Source organism: Excalfactoria chinensis, chromosome 6 (assembly GCF_039878825.1).
Source record: "Excalfactoria chinensis isolate bCotChi1 chromosome 6, bCotChi1.hap2, whole genome shotgun sequence".
NCBI classification, from domain to species: domain Eukaryota; kingdom Metazoa; phylum Chordata; class Aves; order Galliformes; family Phasianidae; genus Excalfactoria; species Excalfactoria chinensis.
This window is the reverse complement of record NC_092830.1, coordinates 13,357,688-13,385,163: the sequence shown is the minus strand read 5'-3', so window position 1 is coordinate 13,385,163 and position 27,476 is coordinate 13,357,688. Positions and strand designations below refer to the sequence as shown.

General features: G+C 37.1%; 1 long non-coding RNA gene across 1 annotated transcript in view; it reads right to left on the bottom strand.

The window, feature by feature from the left end:
- The window catches only part of LOC140253777 (uncharacterized), a 347,687-nt gene that overhangs the window by 253,456 nt on the left and 66,755 nt on the right, over positions 1-27,476 (bottom strand). The window contains exon 2 of the long non-coding RNA XR_011903983.1: positions 19,297-19,357. This is a non-coding gene — a long non-coding RNA (uncharacterized lncRNA). The remainder of the gene's footprint in view (positions 1-19,296; positions 19,358-27,476) is intronic.

Genomic DNA, 27,476 nt, shown 5'->3' with positions numbered 1-27,476 from the left:
GCTGTGCAATGCTCTGGCAATGTAAAGATGACAACACTTACCCATCCCCTATACAACCCACCTTATGGCTCCTAGCTGATCTCTCGCAAAGCAGCCTGATTTGGAACTCCATGAACAACAATAAAAATACTTCCTGATTAACAAAAAAAAAAATAAATAAATAAAAAATAAAAAATAAAAAAAAATCACTGAATAAACTTTAAAAAGATAAAAGATTTATGTAGCAATTGGACAGATCGGTAGAGTAGGAAATGTGTTACAGCAATGTTACAACAGAGGCATGATGACAGAAGACCAGCACAATAGAAAGGTACTATAAAGGAAGGGAAGATTGCTCACCCATATCAGAAGATTCCAGAAGATTCACAGCATCTCTTCAAGAGTTTTGGGGTTTGTTATGCTTTGTTTTGGGGCTAGAATGGGGCTAATTAAGCCCTAAACCAAGTTCAAGTCACAACAGCGCAAATTCTTTGAAATAGTGAATTCACAAGTTTGAGTTCTTAACTGTAGCATAGAATCTGGACAGTTCTTAAACCTGTCTTTGCATTACTTTTTCTGCTCCTGTATCATTAGGTCATTAGGTGACAAACATCTAAGAAGGCACAAACCTTCCACATCCAAAAAGGCACACGAGACAAGAACAGAAGAACTATGATTAGTATTTCTTTTTATAACATACAAAGTATTTTATTATTTAGAGCCTTTAGTCTGTATAGCTAAAGTAAAAAAAAATACGTGGGGCTGCCTAAGAATTAGTACTGCAGTTTAAAGAGGTGTTTTATTATTATTGTTTCGTCAAGTATTCAGAAGCACAGTATTATTATAGTGCTGGTGTTTTTCATTCAGTCTGTAAGGCAGTCATTCACAGAAATATTGTCATATTTCCTTTATTCTGAAAAAGGTAGGAAAGTAATATTAGGTAGCTACAGTGAGGATATGAGAAATATCTTCAAAAATAGGCATGCCAAAAATAAAAAATTCTTTTTCAACAACTTGGACCAAGCAGAGGATGAGCTTTTATTTCTCCTGTATGAATCATCTATATATGTACATCACAAAGGTAGCAGGTAATAGCTGGCATGTGCTTCCTGACTCAGTGATCATTTTCACCACATTGCTCATTGTCCTAAACAAGTATTACACACTGTGAGAGGTGGCTGATAAACCATTATTTTACCCATATGATATCAGACCTGTAGATACTGCAGAAAAATAAAATCATTCCTGCCAATACTATTAATGATCAATGGAAAGGGGCATCAGAGGACAGTTGTGAGAAAGCAATATGTAGGCTACTGTTCCAGAAGAAGGAAATCCCCAAAACATTCAAGCCAGTTCCTAACTACACTGCCCTTGCAGTGTTGTTCACAATAAAGCAAACTATTCAGGTTTGGATTTCTGTGTATCTCCACTGATCAATTTAAACACTGTTGACAGTTGAAAAGTAGTGCTTTGCTTGCAGCAAGACCACTTGTCCTTAACCACTCAGGGCTTAACGCAAGCATTCTGAACTGGTTGTTTTCCCACTTCAGTGACCAAGAATCCTTTTTATTTGTTTCCCTAAACATTTGCAGTATGTTCCTGTAATCAGAAAGTAAGGGATATCACAAAAGAGGAGGAAAATGATACCAACTACTAATCAAAAGGTAAAGCTGGAGCTGTGGGTAAAAATAAAGCTTCCTGTTTCATTTTTAAACTTTTTGATATAATTGAAAAAAATCCTTTTTCAGGTGAGAAATATTCAATTTATATTGTTGATTCTTAAAACAACCGCACTTGAATTGGCATTTACACTCAAGTGACTCATTGATACTTAGCTACACAATGACATTATCATTTCCAGTGCTGTTTTCAAATACCCACAAAAAGGTTCTGTTTGCTTAGATATGAATAGGACGGCAAATATATGAAGACACATCCAAATCGTAACAAGGATAATTTAATCCTGGGGAGCTCTGAAGAGAAGAAGCCTGGAGGCTGCAAATCCTGGTTTAAGGCTGCAGAATGTATTTTCCCTGTGTGCTAGTAGCTTCCTTCTGCTGGAAGAAACACTATGAACTGCTAAAACAATATCTGAATCCAGTTTTTAGATCTGATTCCACAAACCATCAAGAGTCCTGATCACAGCCTGCACTGACCGGAGCCTGCAAGTTACCCCAATGCCTAGCAATGATCTGCCCCTTCCAACTGTGACCGATGGACATCCTTGCTACGTGCAGTCAGAAAAGAGAAAGGAGTCAGGAGACTCCCCAAAGATAAAAAGGGGCACTCACCGAGTGTGCATTTTCAGAGGTATGCAACTGTCTCTTCAGGAAATTTTTCTTCTTTCAATGATGACTAGTAAGAGCATGCCAAACCCTCTTCATTTCAATTGATGTCGTGGTTCTCAACTAAAATATTTTAAGATGGTACAGGTGTGTTTGCTGAGCTTCATTTGCTAGCAGGAGAGCTGCCACAAGAAGCCTGAGGACTGCAAGGACAGGAAACAAACACACCATGACATGGAGGTGAACTACTCACTGTTTTAGTGTCAGTTATATCAGCCATATGTAAATAAATCCAAAGGTCACATCACTAAGCTGTACAAGAGAATATATTTAATAAGCTGTACTAGAGATTATGTTGTGTGTATTAAGGGAGTGTTCTATTAATCCAAAGCAGTAACAGCATTAATTTGGAAAGTCTCTGTGCTTCCAAACGATAATGGTCATTATGTTTCCAATTCAGTCTGCCCCATTTTAATTAAATTATCTCTTGGTAAATATCCTAAAACCTCCATTATTTGATGGTGCTTCGTTTTTAGCTTTCAGCTTCTCAGACTCACTCATGAAAGATTGAAAGGTAAGCTTGGAAAACAGTGCCATCTAATGCTAAAGAGATGAAAAATTGGAGGTTGAAACATTACAAGTTACTACAGTAAAGTCTACACCATTTTTCCACAAAATACCACAGTATAAGGAAACAGCTTAAATAAAGTTTAAAATACATCTGTCAAATGACACAGACTTGGAAAATCACATTACTAGTTCAAAAACATTTTATAGAGGTAAAAGCATCTAGTTTCCATGACCAAGAAATGCTTGTACTTGAACAGAAAATTCCCATGCTACTAGAATACCTTCCTGTTGTTAGAGAGCACTAAGGAAGAACATCAAGATCTTTTCCCAATTAGATGTATTCCAAACCAGTAAATAAAAGATGACAATTAAGATAACATGCAAATCATCACACTGAATGGTTCTAAAGAAGATATAAAATAATGTTCCCATATACCACTATTTACAAAGAAGACAATCTACAATAAAAGCATGAAGATAATTTCATAGTTATTCTCCGTCAGGTTTTCAGAGTATGTGCTTCAAGTATTCTTTTGCCAAGCAATGAGTAGAATGAGCAAGATCCTAGCCAATATGGAAAGAAAGAGAAGAAACATGTATTTACTAGGAGAACTCTGAACATCAATCAGCCTCACACTGTCTGAAGTGCTTTTTTAATAGCCTCTTGAAATTTCTTCTTACAAAGCAATGATGTATGGACAGTTTGTTTTCCACCATCTATAGAATGATTTATGTATTATGAAATCATACTGAATGAAGGTATATATGGATCTACAGCAAGTGATGCCCTTCCCTCACTGCCAACCCATCAATGAAGGGTTGATTCTGGGTCAACCCCTTCTGGTCACTCACGTTCACTACATGCACCTCTGATCTTCCCTTGGTTGGCTCTGCCTTCCCCCCCAGGTGCTCAATCACTGGTTCAGGCTGTGACTTAGCATTTCTGCTACAAGAGGAAGAGCTTTCCTCCAAGTATTTCACATACCAAAATCCAGATGAAAGTATTACAGAAATTCAGTGAATTGGATTAATGTAATTAAATTAACTTGGTAAAGTATTAATTCAAATTACACGGACAATGAAACACTTGTATGAAATTTCAGCAATTGAACTTTTATCTCATTCCATTTCAGACAGTGAGAAATAGCTAGCAAAAAAACAAGCACTTCATAAATATGATTTGCCATCGAAACAAAACAAGTGTGAGAAAGAAACAAACAGCAGACATGGTTAAATAGTGGCAAAAAAACTGCAAAGATGTTCTTCAGAAAGCAAGCGTTTCACCACAGAAAATAGGAAGGATTGTTAAGTTCTGGAAGGCTACATAAAGGAGCACAAGCCAAATACAAAGGACACAAAAACTTCTAGGAACAACTTGCAAGACTCATAAAAACTAATAATATATGTAGAAGCCATTACTCTTCAATTTATAAAGGGAATGCTCAGAGAATATTATTGCACAAAAAACTAGTTTGTTTGTTTTTTTTAAACAATAGAGCAACTTCTGGTAAGACTCCCTGATTGAATCTTCTAAAAATAAGTTGTGTATCAGGAGATTTTTCACTAGTGTAGCTGGATGATACTATAACTAAAAAAAAGCAACAAAAAACTACATACACTAAAGAAGTCAACACACTTAGGCGATACATTCATCCGTCAGCTCCAGAAGAAATCAACAGTGAAAGTGCTGAGCAGTTACCTGTGTTGTATAACCTCTTGCTTAGAAGTGCCTGACCACAAGGAGTCTAAAAAAGGTCACACAGCTGATACCATTTTTGAAGAACAAGTTCCAGGAAAGGGAAGAATAGAATATCTGCTATCAGTAATCAAGTGATAGAAAGTGATACGATCTGTAAGTAGTCGAAAATATCATAAAGGTAATTTGTGAATAAATATGCATATGATATACAGGGAAAGGGTCAGCATGGCTGCTGTAAAGGGAAATCACTCCTTAAATAACATACAGAATTTCTCTGTCTTCTTCACATGATGTTACAAGAAAATAAGCAGCCACAGGAGAAAGGAAAAACAGAAGTATTTACACAGCTAAATAATGCCTGTTTGCCTTGATGGATAAAAAAAATGTCTACCTTTGACTTGGCAGAACTCACCCAGTTTTTACCTTGCAAGATAATGAAATGATCACAGGACAGGGAACTTCAGCAAATAATGTTACCGTAGATAAATTCTCCACAGAAGAGAGGGAAAAGGGAAACCTTTCATTTCTCTTAAGTATTGTGTTGGAATGACTTGACAAATTAATAATGGTGTTAATCAAAGTCTGTTTATTATCCAAACAGCAAATAACACTAGACATAATGTCTGGTTTAGTTCATGTGCAATATTACCTGAGATGAAATGGTTTTAATAGGTCTGCAGCAAAGGCAGTTTTATACTGCTCACTGCTTGCACAACATGGTCTTAACTATACATACTCCACAATGTAAAATATACATAAAGTTCTCTTTAGCAGAAAATGTACACATATCTGCCCTTCTCTATATAAAACAAAGACGAGCATATCATATTCTAGGAGCACATGAAAGTTCAAAATGGATTACCTGATGCATCATGTTCCATTTATGAATCACTCAAGTAAGACTGTTTTGATAACATACATCAGAATTGATAGGCTCCCAGATGAGGCAGATAATAGGCTGATATAATGTATTCCATGGATTTAGTAGAAAAAGCACTTTGTTCTTTTAAAATGAATATACCTGGCCATATTCTATGGTCAACTCATCCGTGCTGACATCAGAATTTATAAAACCACATACCCCACATCACCACAGTGACAGGAAAAGATAAGGAACAAATTCAGCAAATACATAACTAGATTGCTTACTTTCCTTGTACCTTTCCATGACTTGGTCTAGCCCTTATGAATAGCATCAATCCTCATTGTTCAGCAATGGTATGATTGTTCTATCTCAGTGTGCATACAATAACACACACACGGTGCTTTCCCAAACTTATCAAACCACTTGAAAAAAGTACCAAGAAATTAAAATATTATACTGGAAAATGAACCAAAATACATCATAAGGTCTGTTAACAATTTGCCTCTCTAACCGTTCCTCTGTGGCTTATTTTGAAAATTTAAACTCCAGAAATTAGGAAGAAGGGGCAAGGTGGAAGAGAATGGAATTTCAGCCTCTGCTCTGTTGTTTTCCCACTTAAAGGGAATCAAACCCTTGAATTTTACTGCAGTGTAATTTTATTTCAAGAGAATTTTTCACTCTGGTAAATATTCAAATAAAAAGTGCTTTGCCTAAGTGTAATTCATATCACTCTCTACAGTCAAAAGCAAGACTGCTCATCAGAACACACAGCTCTGTAAATTACTTGAGCACCACAATTCAGCTCTAACAACGTCATGTGATGTGGTCACTTCAGGATATTCATTCACTTGTATTGAAAGAGGCCTTTGCTGAGCCATTAGAGAGTCTCCTCTGAGAGATCACAATGCTTGTTTCGGCCAGAGATGACTGTCCTACACCAGCTCCAGATTCAGAGTAAATTTTTGTTTTTATGTGCATCACATTATCATCCCCGATGGCTTTTAAGCATCAAAAAGATGCTTCACATTTTTATAAGAGAAACCCCCAACTACACTGCTAATACCATTAGCATGACAAAGTAAGATCAAATGCAGAATAAAAGTGAGAGGCAGAAGAGATTAAGATCATTACCCCAATCTCCCACTGCCCCTCAGCAGTAACTCATGTAGTCCCAAAGACAGCTCTCCTCCAGTTTCAATGGATAGGATGCAGATGTTTGACTTGTACATCTGGTCTCAGAGCAGAGAAGCTGAAGCAGTATCTGCAGCTGAGAAATGTGCACCTTTCCTCAATACCACAGAGCTACAGATCTGCCATTATCACATCAGCCTCCATGAGTGCAGATGAAGGGATTTGGCTAGGCAGCCTCCACCCCTTTATATGTCACAGCAGTCCCTATCTCTGACTATTTCTCAAAGCCATCATGTTCATTTTGACAATTACATGAACAAAAGCAGCACTAAAATCCTTTAGGAATCACATTTTACTTCACAGTGAATTTGCTCATCCTGCTTGCAAGCAGGTAGCTCTGAGCAGCCAGCTGAGGCACAAATACTGACACACCCCAAACCAGGGAGCATTAAAGAGATTCTTCTCTTTTATTTAACGTGTCAAAATTATGTTAAACAAGGTTAACACATGACTGACTTCTAAACGCAGAAGTACATTGTTCATCACTATCTGATGCAATTATTAGCGAAAGCTTAAAAATAGTCATTGTCAGCTAGTCATGGAGAAGCTAACCACACAGATATTGATGTCTTACTGATTTCATGCCCACAGTACGCTGCTTTCTCAGAGGCTAGTTCTATCTTCAGTCTTGACAAGATTACTTTGTCCTAAAGAACTGTAATGAAAAGCAGTTCTTATACTGTTTCTTTGTGATCAGAAGCAGTGAGAGAACAGTGCAGTTGAAACAGAAAACCACACCTTTTACTTTCAGTCTACACAGAAAAGTACTTATGACTATGTAGTACACCAGACATCTAAGGAGGAGGAACAAAAAAGCAGTAAGAATAGGCAGATGACAGTATACAACCCTGGGATTACAGTGCCTGCTCTTTTACTGCAGTAAAACCAGCTCCATATCATCTTTTTCTCTTTCATTTCAAGTGAACTGAACAGAGAATAATACACTGCAGAAATGCACAGGGAGTCGCAGAAAGCCCCATAATAGCAGACACTAATACTAAACTAACACCGAACTGCTTTACTTTTTCATATTAATTACAACCACTAATCCAGAATCCTGTTATCCAGGCTGTACTGAGTGTTTACCATCTCTCCTGTTCTAAGCTCACCACTTTCTTGTGGTCTTTTTGCCCTTCTCTGTAAAGAAATTTCTACTGCATTTAATAAGCCTCGTATCCTCAACCAAGGCAGTCATCACTTTATGCAAATTTTCACAGCAAATGATTTCAAGGATCAACATGCGATCTTAATATAACTACAGAGCAGAAAACAAAATGTAAGAAAATAAAATGTATTCTTGGTAGTTTTACAGACTGCAGAAGCAATCAGGTTACAGCAGTGATGATTCAGTTCCAGTCAAAAGCAGTAAATTCAGCTTAGTGGTAAAAGTTTAAATCTGGTCTCAAACTTTTCATGCTTTCAGTCTCACATTTGTGCCTCAGAATTTAAGGCTTGATAGGTGTCATACAGAAATACAGTCCGTCTTATGTGATCGTCTTTCTCATTAAAAGATCAGTTAGAATCCATATATGGGAGTTGAACTGTGAATTATATTTGTTTCATGACAGCAGATCAATAAATAACTTTTAATAAAACTTTGGATTTTATGTTAATGCTCTTTCCACCACAATCCCAAGAGAATATACCACTCATTTTGGGCATGACAACTACCAGCATCAGTTCCTTTTTCAAAAGAAGCACTTATTTCTCCAATGCATTGCAATCAAAATTCATCAGACAGACTGTTAGCTATTTTAAGATAAGAACTGCACTCAGCCACAGTTTTATCTTGTCAACCTTCTTTCAGAGTTTTTCTCTTTTTTAGATTCCTTATAGATCTCCATCCTCTAGCAGAGCTCCTTACATCTCTTTACTGAAAGAAAAGACCATTCACAGTTACTGTTCTCCACCACTGTCATCTACAGAATAAACTCACCACAGTGCAATTCTTTCCTACTTTTGAACTGACACAGGGTATCACAGAATCATAGAATGCCCTGGGTTGGAAGGGATCTCAAGGACCACCAAGCTCCAACCCCCCTGCCACATGCAGGGCTGCCAACCTCCACATTTAACAGTAGACCAGGCTGTCCACAGCCCCATCCAGTCTGACCTTGAACACCTCCAGAAATGGGGCATTCACAACCTCTTTGGGTGACACAGGGTACTGCTATCATTCACCTGGCACATACACAAGTTTATGTGAACTTTCACAAGCAATGGAAGATAACTAACAAGCTAACAGTAGGAACATTTCACCAGCCTTCTATTTCATCACAGTAAGAACAAACTTCTACTCAGTTTAATTGTCTAGTTACGCAGACTGGGATGCCATCCTTGCCATTTTCAGGGCATGTTCTACAAGAAACCATTATTTACTCAATAGAACCCCACATTCAGGTACTCTCAGAAGCAATGTGTTAAGCTATCCCGAAGAAGCACAGGCAGGAGACAGGGGGTGCCGAGCAGCAGGTAACAACACTGAAACATTCTTTCAGTAAGAACAGCTGGCAATAAGACATACCTTAGATATATCCTTCTGCTATCAGTTGTTCCATAAGTGCAGCTGGTTCCACTGCTTCAGGAACTCCAGTGAGAAGAGGCAAAAATGAATCTACATTTCTGGCAAATGCAGATGGCACATTCTTGGCATCTGAAGTCCTCTTAAACAATGAGCTTGCATAGCTGCTTTTGGGAATTAGGAATGTGGGGGAGTGTAGCTTATGGTGGCCAATCTAGAGTTAAATGCAGACTGGAAATATTGCCTTATTCCATATTAATTTTCCCCTCAATTCCCCTTTAGATCTCTGAATTTGAAATGAAAAAATAGCAGACACTTTTTGGAATTTGAGAAGTCAAGCCCAATTTTACAGCCAACTCATGGATACTGTATGGGACTGTGACAACTCAGAAGGAAAGACCCTGATATAATACTAGTTTGAGACACACTATCCTCTTCATTGCAATAATATCACCACCTAGAGTGATTTACTGCACCTCAAGATCTTCTTCCAAAACACTGTTAGCCTTAGGCTAAAATCACATTTGTTGTCTCTTCTGCTTTTGCTGCATACAACCCCACACAGCTAAGCCAGCTAATTAAGGTTAAGGAAACGTAACAAAGTCGAACCCTGCTGTTATTCTGGAAATACCCACTACAGAAGTCATTTCCTACTTTTCTTTAAAAGATACAGCCTGCTTCACTTCAGGGACGTAAAGAGCCACAGTGTCAGACAGATATGAAGAAATAGACCTGAAAGATGATGTCAGGAAATTTTCTCTGGGTCAAGGTGGTGCTCAATAGATGAGCATGGCTCAAAAAATGTTTCATCAATGGAACCACTAAAAATAACAGAAATTCGTTCAGCACCCTTGAATGGGATTCAAGCAATCCTGTTGCAGATTTTCAGTTTTACTGAAGGATTGCTAACCAATTGCATGGCTGGTTTGTACAGTGATTCTAACAGCAACAGCACCAAAAATTTTACCATTTGTGCAGTATGTCTTACCAAAGATGTGTAAGAGGAAAGGCAGGCAAAGAGTCTTCTGTAGAATTTCTTTCACTTGACCAACTGCTATGCCTGCAAAAGCCAAAGTCCCTTCTTCATAGGAGATAAAAGAAAGTATGTTTAAATATGAATTTAGAAGAATATAAATATGAGTTTAGATCAGAGATATCATACGTCTCGAGTAGACCATCTTCTAAAGAAAGGAAGATTTTTAAAAAAAAACCTAGCAGGAATATTAGTTAGAAACACTGAAAATTTAAGTCTGATAACATAGAATATTTCTTAAAAAGAAAAATAAAACCAAAACCTGAGCCAATTCAGATACAGCAAACAACCAGCTTACCTTGGTCAATGCAAAACATAAGAAGAAAAACTTGTTCTCAATACTGAACACGTTACTTTCCTTTTCACCCGGGAAATTCAGTATAAGCAAAACGCTTTCAAAATTCTGCATAAAAAATTGTCCTTGCAAATCATCGTGGCTACAGCTAACAAGCACCCAATTCTAATTTGGCAAAAACAGAATTTACATTTTCTTCACAAAGAAAAATGTACCCATATCTTATTTTACCACTACAACATTAATGGTTAGTGAGTTGTACCTCCAGTTCTTCCTTTTTCTTCTCATCTACGTAAACTGTAAGCAACCTATGGCACTTTGAAACAAATTAATGTCATTTTACAAAGGAATCAGTGAGTTTTATACACTGAGAAATCCACACACTGAATGTTAGTATCCACTACTTTATGTGAGGATACCTTAACAAAGCAAAGGTATACATGGATTTTCATTCCATTCTGCAATGATGAGGAAGACTCCTCTTAAAACAGTTTGGATGCAATAGATATCTATCAATATCTTTCTATTCAATCTTCTATCACTTTAATGATATTGCAGAGTCAGATGAAGTTAACAGCATTAACCAATTCAGGCAGCAAATTTATTAAGACTTCTCAGACTTGCAAACCAAAGAAAACCTTTGTGGAAGTTGAACTGCTGCATCTCTCTGCCAAGGTACACTGCTCTCCAGTGTGTGCTTCTCCTTGCATGCCATGGTATAGAGAGACATGCAACATGGCAGCCACAGTTCTGCAGTGACTTCTCTGGCTACACACCACAATATTATGTGAAGCATCACTGCCTCTGTGTCATGGGTATAAGCACAAATCCACCAATCTGGACACCATGACACACAGAACAAATGCTGTAAGCATACTGCTTTGGGCTGATTTATATTTTTGTATATTTTAGCAAGAGAGAGTTGAGCTGTTCAGAGAGACAACAGAACAGCAGAGTGAATTCAGAAACGAGCAGAAATCTTACAAGACTAACTGATCAGATGGTGCAACTTCTCAGTCTCCGTAATGACAGCTTTTAACAGAGACATTTCCAATGAATTTTCAAGTCTAACTTTCATTACCAAATCTTTACAATCCAGAATGATCTGCAATAAGGTGAGTTCTCACTTCAGCCTCCACTTTTTTTTCCCTGGTGGGCACTGCAATGAAATACATTCTGATTGCCCTAGTAATAAGGTACATATTTGACTTCAAACTATAACAGGCAATAATTTTTTTTTGCTGTTGTTACTTTTAGTAACACAAATCAGGCCAGCTGGAAATGTTATTTCTACCCTGGAGTGTCTTGCGCTACATTTTAAATTGTAAAAGGAAATAAGTAATTCTAGCCTTTATGATAACACAATTCATAGTGACTTCTCTTGGTATTATTTGTCTGGGAATTGCTGAACATTGCAGACTAACGTAAACTTCTATGAGCATCTTGAGGAAAACATGCATTTAAAAGTTTATTTAGGCAAGGTAGAAGATTACATCGAGAAAAAGATATTAGCATATGCTAAGGAGAATAGAGCCAGATCTCCACCATGGCTTTGTTTTCTCAGGTTTACATGAAAGGCTAACTGTAAAATGCCAAATTGCAAATGAATGCAGTTTTAATCTTTGTATTCCTATCAGGTCCAATACACTGGAATATGTGCCACATCAAAGTGAATGCAGACATTCCTTCATCACCATGGGTTCCATTTGGTAGGTCCTTAGCAACACACCTCTTACTGCTGTTTGAAAATATTTATCAGAAAATTCTTATGAGTATTCAACCTTATTGATCCATTCTCAGAAATTTCTTAACCTGAGCTTCCTGAACTAGTTACATGATCAAGTTGGAAATGAGTAAGAGAAAACATCTTGGTCACAGTGCTTAAATGTAAGTGTGCGGTGACCAATTTTCCAGCACTGAACATGAAAAAGTGTACCACCACAGTGCTCAAAGTAATGGAAACACCACTGCAGCATGATACAGCACTTCCATAGGAGCATTTTCAGTTGGGTCTGTTACACCACACCATCTACAAACATACTGGAGATTTCACTGTCATTACAAAACCATGAGAACACTCCAACAAAATACTTACGAATACAAAACCTCAAGTTTTCATACACCAGAAGCAAAAGTAATCTCCCAACCCTGAACATTCTCCATTCCAAAATCCCACTTCTTCCTGTGTGAAAACTGCATTTAACTTAGCCCAGAGCAGAGCTTACATGCTGATGCCCCAGGATTTGAGCACAAAGACAGAGAAATTTGCCAGAATTTTTCCAGAACTTTCAGGAATTTATCAGTGAAAGTGACAAATGGGAATTTACAACTAAAGTGTGTTGTGGGTATCTAACTCTTATAACAGTATCAAATTTGTTGGTAAGAGTTTCTGTATGTTATACACAAACTTAGTCTGAATCTGAGCTTGTAACAGAAAGTTGCAATTTGGCAAACATATATTTCAGAATACCTAACTGCTCAATAAGTAAAGACAGTTCTTCCTGAGCAACAAGACTGACAGCTTGAATGACAACTTCAACTACTATTTATTAAAAAATTATAAATAAAGTTCAACAATATTCAGCCTGAGGGGAAAAAAAAGAAAAACTTCAATATGCGTTACGAGGACTTAGGACTTTTACGTCTTCATTCAGTATTAGTTCATTTTAGTTACTGTAATAGATGCTATAAATGTAGGATAAGCAACTACAGGGAAATCTGTCAAGCCTGAAGGAATAATGCATTATTCCTGTATTTTACACAATGTTTTTCATTCTAAATAGTCTCTGTAACGCCAGCAGTCTCATTCCAATTTAAGTGAGAAGTCTTCTCTCAACTCCACACTTTCTGCTTGCAGGAGTTACCAAACATAGTTCACTTCCACACAGATTTGGAAATAACCGCCCCACCACTCTAATATAGTGGACAGTTTCTAAAGGAGACAAATTCCCTTCCTGTCATTACAGTTCAAAAACATTCTGTAAATGGTATCAGAGAAGGGAATATTTCACAGGTAGAAAGAGTTCATTTCAAATGTTTTTTTGATAATACATTAGATTTCTAACAGGTTCTAATACTCTTTTAATCCCACCATAAAGACAGATAAGTTAAAAAGCATAATTTGAATAAATATCCTTAAAGAAATGAAATATATCTTTAGTTGCATCTCATAATAGAAGTTACACAAATTGCCCTTTCTCCATTAACTCTTCTATTCCTCACTTATATTTTCCAAAGAGTGTAAATAATGTGACGGCAGCACAGACAGACTGTTAGAAGTCTCTCTTCCAACTCAGTTTGCAGGAAGCAACTGAGTAAGAGTTCATATTGTAGGAACTGGTATCCAGGGCATATGAAGGAATTGCATCAATAAACCTTCTTCACACAAAAAGCACTGTCCTAGTAGTTCTGCAGAAATGGTAGGGAACTGGTGTGTAATAAACTATGTCCTCCAATGGATATGTAAGAGCAGTGGAACACTGCACTGTAGAATCTTAAATGTATCCTTGTATTCAGTTTGAACATTATAACTTCAAACATTAAATACTTAAAAGTTAGACTTCCAATTTTGTATGATCCTATCTCCACAGAAATATGAATCACTGCCATCTTACAAGAGTTAAGCTGACTGCTTGACTGAAAATGACATTATTTTTCATAAAACCTCCCTCCTCATCCAAACATACTATTCCAGTTTGCTACTACTAAGTCCACTTCTAAGAAAACCATGTCTTCATCCACAGAATAAATCATTAATTCAAGATAGATGCACTATCTTTTACCTCACACAAAGTTTGGAATAAGCAATTCTCACGTTTTGTATACAAACACTTTTGCAAGATTTTAAGCATCAATGGAAACATCTGAGTAAAGAACAAATGCGCTAGGTGTGCTTTGTCACTATTCAAAGAGAAGTGGAAAAACAGCCTGAACCCTAAGGTGCTTGTAGTTTATACACAAAGAGTACAGGTTAAAATACCACACAGCAGGCAGATAAGGTGGGAGATCTATATCTGTGTTATTTAAAAAAAAAAAAAAAAAAAAAAAGTATATCATACAGATTGTAATAATTAATTGCTTCTTAACAATTCTCACCAGAAGACTAAAAAAGCCCTATTTTAAAAGAGCATCACAAATTTTAATAGCTCTCGCTGAGCAGAAGCCTAAACTTGTAAATTCCAAAAATTTTACTCCCATGTGTTTAACAGCCACATTCCTGTCAGACATTGGATAATGAACAAGCTGACAGATTAGTTGGGGAGAATAATTCTATGCAGTGCATTAAGTGGGGAAGAAGCAAACATCTCTGTGTGGGAGGTGGACAAGCTCAAATTATTACTGTGACAAATATAATATGCAAGACTAAGATTTAAAGAAAAGGAGATGGCAGAAAGGATGGTGCAAGCCCGGTCAGCAAGAAGCGTGGAAACAGTAACCTCTCATCACTTTTTTCTGTCTCTCTGTAGTTGAATTTCTTAATTTATTCTAACCCGACACTTTCTCAACTTCAGTCTTCGAGAAGCAATCAAGTCTATGGCTCAGGATGGGGATCAAACTGATTGTTAGAGCTAAATGGTGGTTTGTCAGACTGCCAGAATGACTCCTTAAAAGACATATATTATTACAATTTTAGCAAGTCCATTAATGTCACAGTCTAAAGCAAGTACAACGGGCATTAATTTTCCTGTGTCATTCTAGCTCTATGCACTCCCAGGATAAGCGATAAGCTACCACTGCAACTGTTCTATTTTACTTTTTTTCATCTTACAAATCTTCCTCCCACACATACACACAAATTGTGCTGGTTCTCCATGTTTTGCAGTAATACACAGAAGCCTCAACTGAGATTAGGGCCCCAGCACACTGCATGTAAACAGCATGATACAATCCTTGCTTCAAGCAGCTCAGAGGTTAAAGAGCCAAGAGAAGCATCTGATAGGAGAAATAATGGAGAAAGCTGGTGATTAAGTTACTTGCCCAAGGTCACAGAGCAGACTAGGAACAGAGGCTCCTCTCTTCTTCCCTTCCTGATCGGCCACATGTCCTCTCACCTTTGGCTGAACTTTTATCTCTATCTCGTCTCAGTCAGTTATGAATAATTCATGGTAATGAATTATTAGCTCTAAGGTGAAAATTGCTGTTCACATGTAATAGCATTAAGCAGATAAGAAAACTTATGGTATCATATTAAAAATACTAAAAAGCATGCAAGATGAAAAACTAAATGGATACTACTAGGATTTCTTTCCCCAAAGACATCTGGAATATTCTTAAGTTTTAATGACAACGGTGTAATTTATTTTGTCTCTCTTGCCCACTGCATGCTCTATGGATTTTTGTAATTCATAACACAAGACAAGAATAAACTCTGTTTTCAGATTAGCTGTAACATCTCCTTTGTCCCAAAGCTATTTTGAATCTGTAGATTTTACTGCAAACAAATAGAAGATGTATTGGCATAGCAGAGAATTGTGAATTCACACTGCTATCCGATGAATTTAGCATTTCTTCAGCACTTTCACATACAAGACTGAATTACTCACTCATCAAAAATTTTTGAAGACTGAAAGATTCTAAATGAATAAGTGATAGAAAGAAAGAAAGAAAGAAAGAAAGAAAGAAAGAAAGAAAGAAAGAAAGAAAGAAAGAAAGAAAGAAAGAAAGAAAGAAAGAAAGAAAGAAAGAAAGAAAGAAAGAAAGAAAGAAAGAAAGAAAGAAAGAAAGAAAGAAAGAAAGAAAACCTGTTGTCTTGACATAAACTAGCCTAAATTACCACACTGAATGAAGTCCAGTGACCTGATTTCTGGAAGCAATTGATACTGCTGCTATTGACCCAAACCACATTCGTAAATTGACATTTTTAGCTAAGGTTGTCTGCCGCTCAATTGCCTTAAATCAGTTAGTCAAAGAGTGCTCTCTGGCTACCTCCTATTAATTACATTATAACATCCAGCTGTAAATAACATACTTTAAGCCCTTAATAGGAACAACAAACACTCTTTCAAATCCCAGTGTGAAATCTGTGCTTTTCTTAGTTAAAGGGATACAACACATACACTGCATAGGACACTGCTATAAGCTTTTAAACCCACCCATTAAAAAAGGAGAATGTGTAATAATTACTACAGAAATTAGAAAGGTACATAAATTAGGGCAAACAAATCAGTATCAATAGGAGATTTCTTTCAGTAGTTCAAATTGCTGGTGCACATCTCTCCAGCAGAACTGTACTCTTTGAACTAAAGAGAAAAGGGGCCTGTTCAACCTAGTCACCAGTGGCCAGCTTTCAGCTCCCCTCAAAGGCAGTACATATGGTCTGAATAAAGCAGGTAATATACAACTAACCTTTGTCAATCCCTTTGCACATGAATTACATGACCTAAGTACTCTTTGGTACATCTTAGAATATTCCATTTCAAGTATTTTCCAGTGGCGTACTATACATCATAACATTTGGATGCAGCATAAAATTACTGACTAGTAGAGAACAAACAGATAAATGGCTACAGAAAGCGCATAAAAGAGCTCCAACTGAACCTAAAATGAAGGGAGCATACTGTACATCAGGGACACCTCTCAGTGACAATTTTGAATGTGGAGGGCTCTTTGCAATTCCCTAACCTAGCCAAGACTCATCCATCAACTTTAGGACTCCAGAAGTGATGAAAGAACAGATGAACAGAAAATATAGCACGAGGGTACCCTGTTTAGCATAGCAGATGAGACAGCACAACTCAATCAGGCTCTTATTAAGTATTGTGAGCTGGACATTAAATTCATTACTTCCCGTGTCTAAATTCTAATTACTCTTCTCAAGTGATCTTACTTGCAACGAAGTCACTGTCTAAAAGCAAAAATAAACACAAAACCAAACAGGGCCACTAAATCACAGTCTTTAAAGGTGAATGGTGACTTCACTGGGCAACATGTTCTAAGCTTGATTCCATCTGCATGCAGAGATAAACACAAGGGCTTCTAGAGATCCCTTACATCTTTCCATTGTTCTACCTAGGCTCTGAGAAGCTTACCCTGCCCTCATGAAGGATCACTTAAATCTTCTCTTGAACAGAAAAGAAATGGGAAAGGATTTTAAAGGCAGAAAGGTTGTACTGCTTAATCAGGCTTAAATAGAATGAATTTTAGAGTAAGAAATAGAAATAGCTTTTTTTAACTAAAAAAAAAAAAACTATATCAGTAGGAAAAATCCTGCTATCTCTTCAGAAAATGGTAGAAACTGTCCCCATTGCAAGCAAACACATCTGACCAAGATGTTAGTACTAACAGCACTGAAGAGAAGGCAATCTTACACTGGAGGTAGCAGAGAAATATGAGGTTAATTAATGCTAATACATGCTGCAGTTTTGCAGTTTAAAAAAGTCCATGAAGAGTTAATTACTGAATCTTACTTTAAAAGCCCCTCACATACTACAATTTTCACCTAATTCAAAACATTTTTATTTTTGCAATAGTTTTCCTTGCTTCCTTGTCTCGCTGTCTCCTGAAATCCAATCACAGAGCAGTAAATAAGTCCACAGTCATTACAAAGACAGGATGAAACATGGGCTAGCAATAAAATCAAAATGTAGAATCATATTAAAATAATACAGTTATTTCAGCTGTACAAAACTATATACAACTGAACAGCTACAACACAACCTCACATGCCTCATGTTAACACATCAGAAATTAGACAATAAAGAACAGGTGCTACATGTGGCTTTTAATCTCTAGGCAAATAAAAGTAGGGTAAAAACCTCCTCTTAAGATGCAATTCAGTGTTATGTGCTATACTGCAGCTTCTCCCTCAGCATTTTTAGCACAGTGCTACAACAGGATGTGTGGCATGATGAACAGGAGCCCTTTGCTGCAAGCTATTTTTCAGTCTTCAGCGATGTTTAACAGAAATATCCTAAGTGAAACAGATCCTCTCCAGCCAGAGGGAGAGATTTCAAAATAGAGGCATTAGCATGAGTAGTCAAATGTTTCAGAAAAATTCAGAAAATAAATGTCTTCCATGTGTTGCAAAGGGAAAGGGGGGGGGGGGGGGGGGGGAGAAACACTGAAAGGGGGAAAAAAAAGCATCCACAAGAAGCACTGTGGAAATATGACCAAAGTCTACAGCTCCTACTGAAAGCAGGATGTCCACATTACTTTTCTGCAAAGTGATATTCATGCAACAACAATGAACATGATTCACTTCCTATTTTAGTTAATGTGAATGCCCAGTAATATGATACCTAACTTACCTTTTAGGAGTATACTAATGTTTGACTTAGGAGCCTTGAAAACAGAACATTTCCTGAAGGCATGTTAAAAAAGCATCCAGACTCTTTCCATTAATTTCATATATAAGAGCCAAGAGAACACAACTTTAGTTGCCTAAATATCTTCAAAATCTGCGCACTGCTTTAAGTATTCAGTTACTTCCTTTCCACTGGCTTTCAATTTAGTTTTTCATCCAAGCTGTGCTTATAATAAAAAAAGTCACCATACTTTTAACATATGCTTCATATGAAAAATTATGTTCTGATACTATAGATACACATAAAATAATTTACTTGTTTCATGGCACATAGGTCTCAAACAGACTTTTCTCTGCGGAAAAAAACAAACAAACAAACAAAAAACTACCCAGATATCAGATAACCTACGTTTTGATTTGAATTCAATGCTACAAAATAAGGATAAATTCCAAGGAATGAAGTTTATCCAGTTCAAAGTTCCTGTCAAAGAACTCCATAAAATAGATAAAAGACTCTTGATTTAACATTACCATCATTAAACCATGCATCTATTGTTGCTGTAACAAACATTTTGTGTCCAGAGTAACAAAACAGAAAAGATATGCCTCTCACCCTCAGAGCTTGTGCCACTTCTGGTCATAGCCTCAAACTTCTGTGAACATCTTTCTACAACCTGTAAGAAATGCAAAGAACTCAGCTGAGGCAGGAAGAGACATTTTCCACTGATTAGTAAGCACATGCTTATTGCCAATCCTACTCAAAACTAAGTACTCCATTCAAAGCAAAGGAGCACTAGTAACGTTTAAAAACATTACAGCATCTTCTGACATGAATCAGATGTCCAAAGAAACAAACAAAAAATGATATGAATCATTCTGAAACCAGACTGAAAAACCATCACCAGAGAGGATTTTTTTTAATTATTTTTTTTTATAATATTTCTCCAGTCTGTGTAGTAATTTAAACAAATTATAATCCAGTTATATTTTCATAAACAAAGAATTAAAGGATGGTAATGTAATTAATGCCAGCCTGGGTATGTTTATAGAAAATGCATCTTGACTAACTTGATGAGATTAAAAGTTTGTCTCAGAAAGATAACAGCTTGATGAATTTAGAATTTTAAGTGGGTAAATTAAACTTGGTACTTCCTGATATGTTGACTGAGAACCTGGAACAAAACAAAGTCAATACGTCATGTATTAATCAAATTAAAAGCTGATTAACTGACAAATCCCAGCTGAAAGCCTAAACAAAAATTCCTCATCAGGAGAGCAGTTTTTAATAGGCTCCCACAGGCTCTACAGGTTTTAACATGTTTATTTTTTAACAATTAGCCACCTGAAGGGAGAAAATAACTTGTGAAATCTGAAGATGAGGAGACTCGTGTTATGTAGGAAGCAAGATGCAAAATGTCAAATACCACCAGTGGAACCCAATGCAAGGTCTACTTTACCAGCACTATATGTAAACAAACACTTTGACACACTGAATGTAGGATATGAAATTCACGATGCTTCCTGAATTCTGCATCACTGGGGGAGAGCAGGAGACCTGAGGTTTGTCACTTGTTTGCTGTATTATGCTCCTAGAAAATCAGCCTCAACTCTTTAGTGCACTTCATTTGAAATGCTTCCCATACAGGTGGGTGCCAATACATACATATAAATAAAAATAGAAAAGGATGTTCTTTCTGTGGAGCAGTGACATCCCACAATCCCCCCATTTCATCAACTACATTCCTATATGTATCAACTGCATGGGAGCTAGAAAATTGCATTTGTGAAAAGACACAACAGACTGTTGAAGTAAAAATCATACACTACAATTGGTTGCTTTAATTCTCAAGACAGCACTGTAATTCTAGCATTACTATTCTGACTTTTTACTCCACTTGCCTATAAAGTATCTAGTCCGAAGGAGGCCACAGCCAACATTCTGGACCCCTCCAAAACAAAGTTCGTAGTTACAAAGTAAACATAACAGCTCACAAAACTGTCTAACAAGCAAAAACATCTCGTATGTGCTACACAGTCTAACTTCCAATGTGATGGTGAGAATGAATAAGAAACTATGAATTGAACATACACTGCTTTGCCTCATCAGGCTCAGATGACATTTTTCATACTCTTTTTTGAATTTAAATTCATATCATTGTAGGTTAGAAAATGTTTGCTACTAGAGAATGCACTGTATTTGTAGAACTAGAAATGTTTGCTTACGACAGCCAATAGTCCTGAAATACAGACTTTTCTGGAAGACAATGATCACTCTTCATTGCACCAGGACAATTTCACAACTAATAAACCCCATTCACACAATAATCTTAGAACACAACCCTTACTTGCTTTTACAAGCACAGTTCCCAGAAATTAGTTTCATCCAACTCACAGCAGGAAAAAAAATATATATTAAAATAAAATAGAATTAAATTAATCTTTATCTTCATGTAAGAAAGCATGGTATTTTTGAGACATGTTTTCAAAAATACCTTTTGATATATCACCATGCCTTACATCAGAAGCTTTAATAACCCCGACTCACTACTACTTTACTTTAGAAGTATCAGGTGGTGCTTCTGAAAGCTGTATTCTTGACAGGAATTGCAAGCTTGCTTAAATCATGTATCAAAAGCCAACAGACTACATATTTTTTTATTCTAGACATCACAAAATTAAGATAACCATGACAGATTTCAATAATTTCAAATAATCCTCCTTCTATCTGGTGATGAGGTTTCGTTTCCATAATTGTTAGGTATTTTTAAAACAACTTGTTTTCTAGCTGCCAAGAAACATACATAAGAGTAAGAACAGGCAACACCAACACTCTTCAGTTAACAAAAAGGAGAAAAGGTGAAGGTGGAGAAGTCCATCCAGCTCTTATCACGTATTGCAAGATACTCAGAAAATTTGTCCTGTCTCATTTGCCAGTCACATTTAAACCGTATTTCAACAAAATCCAAGTCTGATTTGCAGTGGAAAAAAAAGACCTGGAACTCAGAGCAGTTAGATAAACATTTTCATGAGCTCACACTAAGTTTGTAGGCAAAGATCACCCAACGGTAAAAGCTTTCACCTTTTCCACAGTTTGTTTCTATCATGTGTACCATGCTGAAGGGAAGTGGTGGATCTCAGATATGATCTGGTAATGCAGTTAATTTTAAGGAATGAAATTATTTACAGTTCTGTGTTGGATATAACCTTTGTCAAGTGCTGTCAAAAGCAGCCTCCTGTTCTTACGTTCCCCTGTCTTACACAGCCCTCCCCTTGCCTTGGATCAAATGAGCACTGATCCAACACACAGGCAAAACCACATATCAGAAACACCTCCTTATTATCCTTCTGTTTTAAGGGCACGTTATGGTTGTATTTCTAAACCCACGGACCCAGAAATACCCAGTTAGAGAAATGGAATATTTCTCTAACTACTCTTCCAAATCCAATCGCAGAATCGTGCAGAATCACAAGGTTGGAAAGGACATACAAGATCATCTAGTCCAACTATTCTCCTATCGCCATTACTACCCACTAAGCTACTAACCACGTCTTGTAGCACCTCACCCAGATGACTCTTGAACACTGCCAGGGACAGCAACTCCATCACCTCCCCGGACAGGACATTCCAGTGCCTGGCCACTCTGAATCATAAGGGTTGGAAGTGACCTCTGGAGATAATTCATCCAATCCCCTGCTAAAAGCAGGTGCCCAAGGGTAGGGAACACAGGAAAGTGGCCAGGCAGGTTCCCTCATAAGTGCCCCTACCTGTGGTCATCCATTGGACTTCCTCCAGCAGCTCTCTGTTCTTGTGAACTGAGAAGACCAGAACTGGACACAGTATTATAAAATGTGGCATGACCAGGGCAGAGCAGAGGGGAAGGATCACATCCATGCTGGCCACAGGTCAATGGATTCTTAATGCTTCCTAGGATACCACTGGCCTTATGGGCCACTAGGGCACACTGCTAGCTCATGGCCAACCTGTTGTCCACCAGCACACCCCAGGCTACCACTGCAGAGGGCCTCTCCAGAAGGTCAGCCCCTAATCTGTGCTGATGCAAACAGTTATTTCTCCCTAGAGAAATAGGTGCCTTTGCCCTTGCTGAATCCCATTAGGTTCTTCTCTGCCCAACTATCCAGCTAAGGTTCAAACAAACGATGATTCCAATATGCCTTTAATATGAATACAGCTGTAGTACAGCAGCTCCTGTGGTAAATTATTCCCTCAGAGTAACTGAGAAGTAATTATTACAAAGTTATTGGGTTATCAAACTTCTAATGATGTTATAATTGCTTTCGTTATATAATTGATTTGTCACAAATGCTCTTATTGCAATTATTATTGACCTCCTGACACTGCTAAAATGTAATTAAAGGTTCAGTTCTGTTTAACACACTGCCCTAACAGACTGTTGAAGAATCAGAGAAGCTACAAAAACATACAGTCTCACTTTTTGGTTTCACAATAGGAGACCTAGGGCAGTTATTTTGCCACCTCTTCTCTGAAATCTTACTTTCTTTATATTTTGTTTTGGTGTTTTAATGCCCTACTCCGTGTATTTAGCAAAGCCTTGTTTACCCAATAACATCACGTTTCTATCCAAGTACAAAACATTTTGTTGTCACTCCGCAGTTTTGTCTTGTATGCTCTCTACATTTGTGCCAAACCAAAAGCAGTTTCTCCTCTTATTTGCCCGGCATTTTTCTTCCTGATGTAATAACAGTGCAATCACTTCCAATTTATTTATTTATTTATTTTTTTAACAGCTTGTGCTTAACTATTTTTCCTATTTGTTTCTCTGGAGACTTTGACAAATCCAATAATTCAGAATAAAAGAATAACAGGAAGAGCAAGTGGTAACTGGTCCTAACGCAGCAGCCCATCAAACCAAGCTTAAGCTAGGTAGACTTAGTACAGGGTTATACTCAACCTGTCACTTTCAAATGACATTACAGATTTACAAGAAAATTTCTGAAAATCTAAAATCTTGCATTTTTGATATGTTTATTCATCAACATTGGTACTTCCACATAAATCTACTCTCCCCTCATCTCAGATTGCTCTGGAACTTAACTGATGGAAGTTGAAGTGCTTGCTAGCAACAGGAGGCTAATGCAGTTTAAAAGCTTCAGAGAATTCCAGAAGTCAAAGATGTAAACTATTCCTCTGCCTACATTCATGCTGTGTGTACAGAGAGGACCACAGCTTTAGACAATTACAAACATGGAATGGGGGATTTTTTGTTGTTTGTTTTAATATTGTTCTGTCCTTTACGATTAACCCAACATGATTAAGCACTAGGGAACAGGAAAGGATGATAAGGATGTAAAAATATTTTAAAAAAGAATTATTTCTGCAGTGCAATAGTTCACGCATACATTTAATTTAATAAAAAATGAATATAGTAACAGTAAGAAATAATGCTGAAAAAATAGAAAATAAAAACTTTTTTCATCAAAAAGTAACAGTAATTATTTCTGAGTTTGAGACATTCAAATTAGTGCATTAATAAACAAGGAGGGAGGAAAAAAATTATATAAAATAAGTATATACCGAAGAAAGGATAAAGGAATCATGTGATCTAAGAAACAAAAACCCAAGGAGTCTTCTAAGTTGCCTTTATACTTATAAACATAACTCTTACCTGTGAAGGCATCTGGCATACCATGTTACAAGCAGAATATATGTGATATTGAGAAAAGATTCCAAGAAAAACGTAACAGGACCTGACTTGTATTGCTATTACACTGATGGAGATCAGCAGTGGCTTGAGTGAAGTTGAGGGAAGGAGGAATCAAGCCCACCACCCAGCAGCCATATTCATACAGTCCATTAGCTGACAGACAACAAGACGACAAAGTTGTAATATGCAGATGAACTTCAAAAGGCAGATTTCAGAATTCACACTGACCTCTAATACCTTGCACCTTAGCTCACCATTTAAATTCTTTCAAGGAGCTCCATTAAATAATATTACATTCAGAACAAGCCACTAACTATTTGGCAGTTTAAATCATTAGAGGAGATTTGAAAACAGGTGAATCAGCTTTCTCATTTATCCTGCAGACTGCTGTCACTTAGGTGACAAAAACAAGAGACAAACAGAAGGAGCACTCTCCTGTGAAGCAGGAATTACAATTTTAACTGGAGAAGTCAATGAGTTAAGATAACTGCATCACCCAAAGTAGTGTCAATTGGCTTAGGAGAATGCAGACCAGAAGACAGATAGCCTCTTCAAGTTCTACCAACTTGGAGAGAACAGAGAGCACTTTATAAAGCACAAGGCTTTTGTTTAATACTTTTAAAATAGGGCTATGTATATAGACAAAATTCGGAACAAAGTCACAGAACTACAGAAAGGCTTGGGTTGAAACGGACCACCCACATTCACATATTAACTTACCACACACAATAGTTGTTCAACTCAGTAAGACACAAGTAAACTATACACACCTCCTCTTGTATTAATTCTTTACAAGCTTAGTGAGCTGAATCAATTCCTTACAGGATCAGATGAACAGAACTGAAGCCACACAGGCAGAAGCATGGAAGGACGCTGCATCTTTTTGGTGCCAAAAGCTCTTAGGTCATTTTAGTGTATCTAACTTCAATCACAAGTAAGAGTGTCTGGAAATTCAATTTCATTTTTCGTTCTTAGAAAAACCTGTTTTTGTTACAATAATGTAGCAGAAAAATAATAGGACTAGGCTCCCAATGTTTAAGAGCTCTTCAATGGAAATTCACTACACAGGAGAATGTTCACACTCTTCAGAAGAAGTGATCTCCAGCAGGCCAGCGTTGCTGGCAGAGAGGTGGAAGAGTTCACTTAGAGCTGAAGAAACCCAGCAAGGATTTTTTTCTTCCCAATTCGGAAGCAGAATTTTAACAAAAGAACCTTCTTCTTTCCGTAGGCTCCCTGGTATATGAGTGCTCTGCTCAGGACTGTACAAATAAATTTAAGTACCATTTCTGAAATATTAAATCTCTCTCCAGTGCACTCTGTTTGAAAGCACTTTAGGAACACTAGGCTGAAATAAGATGCCAAAAGGAAATTCAAACAGCAGGGCTGAAAATAATCAGAACTAATGTAAAAATATCCAGAGAAAGCTTCTCTCAAGGGCTTTATCTTACAATGAGGCACAGTCTTACAACGCAAACATCCATTGCTATTACACTGGTAAAACACAAAGCACAATACTTATTAAAATTGTTATTATCGTTCTTAGAATCCTGAAATAATTTTTCTAGCTGTAGAAAGACAGATGAAATTTGATTAGTTTCCTCCTCCGCCTCCCAAAGAAGACTGAAGCTAAGTGTCATTAAAATATATCTTCCTCTATGAATTATTAGTCAAAAATCTGCTGGATCTCTGATGATCCATTCTATTTCAAGAAAGAACAAAAATACAGATCATTACAGTACTGATGTTATTTTCTTGCTGTTCTTAGTTTAAATTTACCTAATTTCTTGCAGGAATATGGCTCTTTCTTGGAGAATGACACAGTTAACTGTTTTCAACAGCATGCTTAAGTAGTTGTTAGTTACAAGATCCTATCATGCACCTACATTTTTAAACCACATTCACGCATCCTTTCCTATTCCCACATATAATACTATAAAATATTGTGGGCTATGTAGATTAATAACTCCAATAAGAATGTATACAGAAACTGGCAGAGGATTATTGATTCCTATCAGATGTAATTAATCACGCTGCCAAGTACCTTTCCTTACTCCTGTGCTAAATTCAAATTCAATTGGCAATCATCAGTCTTGACAAGACTGACATCGAAGTCTTTGCATGTGCCAATGGGTCATCTATCACGAGAGGTACCACCAGATGTATTACAGATTTTGTGTTTAAATTTGTCTCTTACAAAAACCTCTCCTAATATATGTAAAAAGCAATGAAGTTAACTGCAATAATGACAGCAGAAATTGCCACCTACTGAGTGTGCAGGTGACTTCCCGTGACACCTTACAACACATTCCACGAAGTAAAAAGGCTCACAATCACTTTTAGCTGTCTAATGAGACTGTGTTTGGAGATACTATCAACGAAGTCCAAGATCCAAAGACAGCCTTAAACCTCAGCAAAGCCCATAGCCATACCTATTACATTGCTTTCTCCCCAACAAGAAGAGCAACGAAGTTCCTGTATGCAACAGTGGCAAACACAAGACACTTGCGGGAAGAAGCTTGATACTGGTTAGTATCAAGAATACAGACTTGATAGGAACTGAGCAGACAGCAGACATCTTAAGGCACTTTAGGAAAACATTTTACATTCCATTTTCCCCTCTTTCATGTGAATGTACATTAAGGCAGACCAAAGCTCCAGTCCATCAATGGAAAATAAATAAAAAATAAATTCCATGAAATCAGTCAGCTGCAGCTCTTGACAGAGTAGCAACACGCTGGCAGAGAAGGCACAGCCTCTGAGGCTTGCAATACTAAATACTTTTTTATCTAGATGCAAGCTCTATTTCTTAAGTCCCAATATTTGACAGCATGACTTTAAAATAAATATATATATATATATATATATAAAGAAATTTAAAAAGCATGATATATTAGCAGCATTGGAATATACAACAAAAAGGCACAGCAGGAACTCAAGACCCAGAAGGCAACCAAGCCTGAACATTCTAAAGGTGAAATATGGAAGCAGGGAAATACTACCACTGGCTCAGTTAAACAGCTCTTATCCAGCCCTCGTACCTGAGAAAGTTCCTATTGAAACTGCATCAGTCAAGGTGACCCCAAAGCAGTTTCCCTGGGCACTCATACTG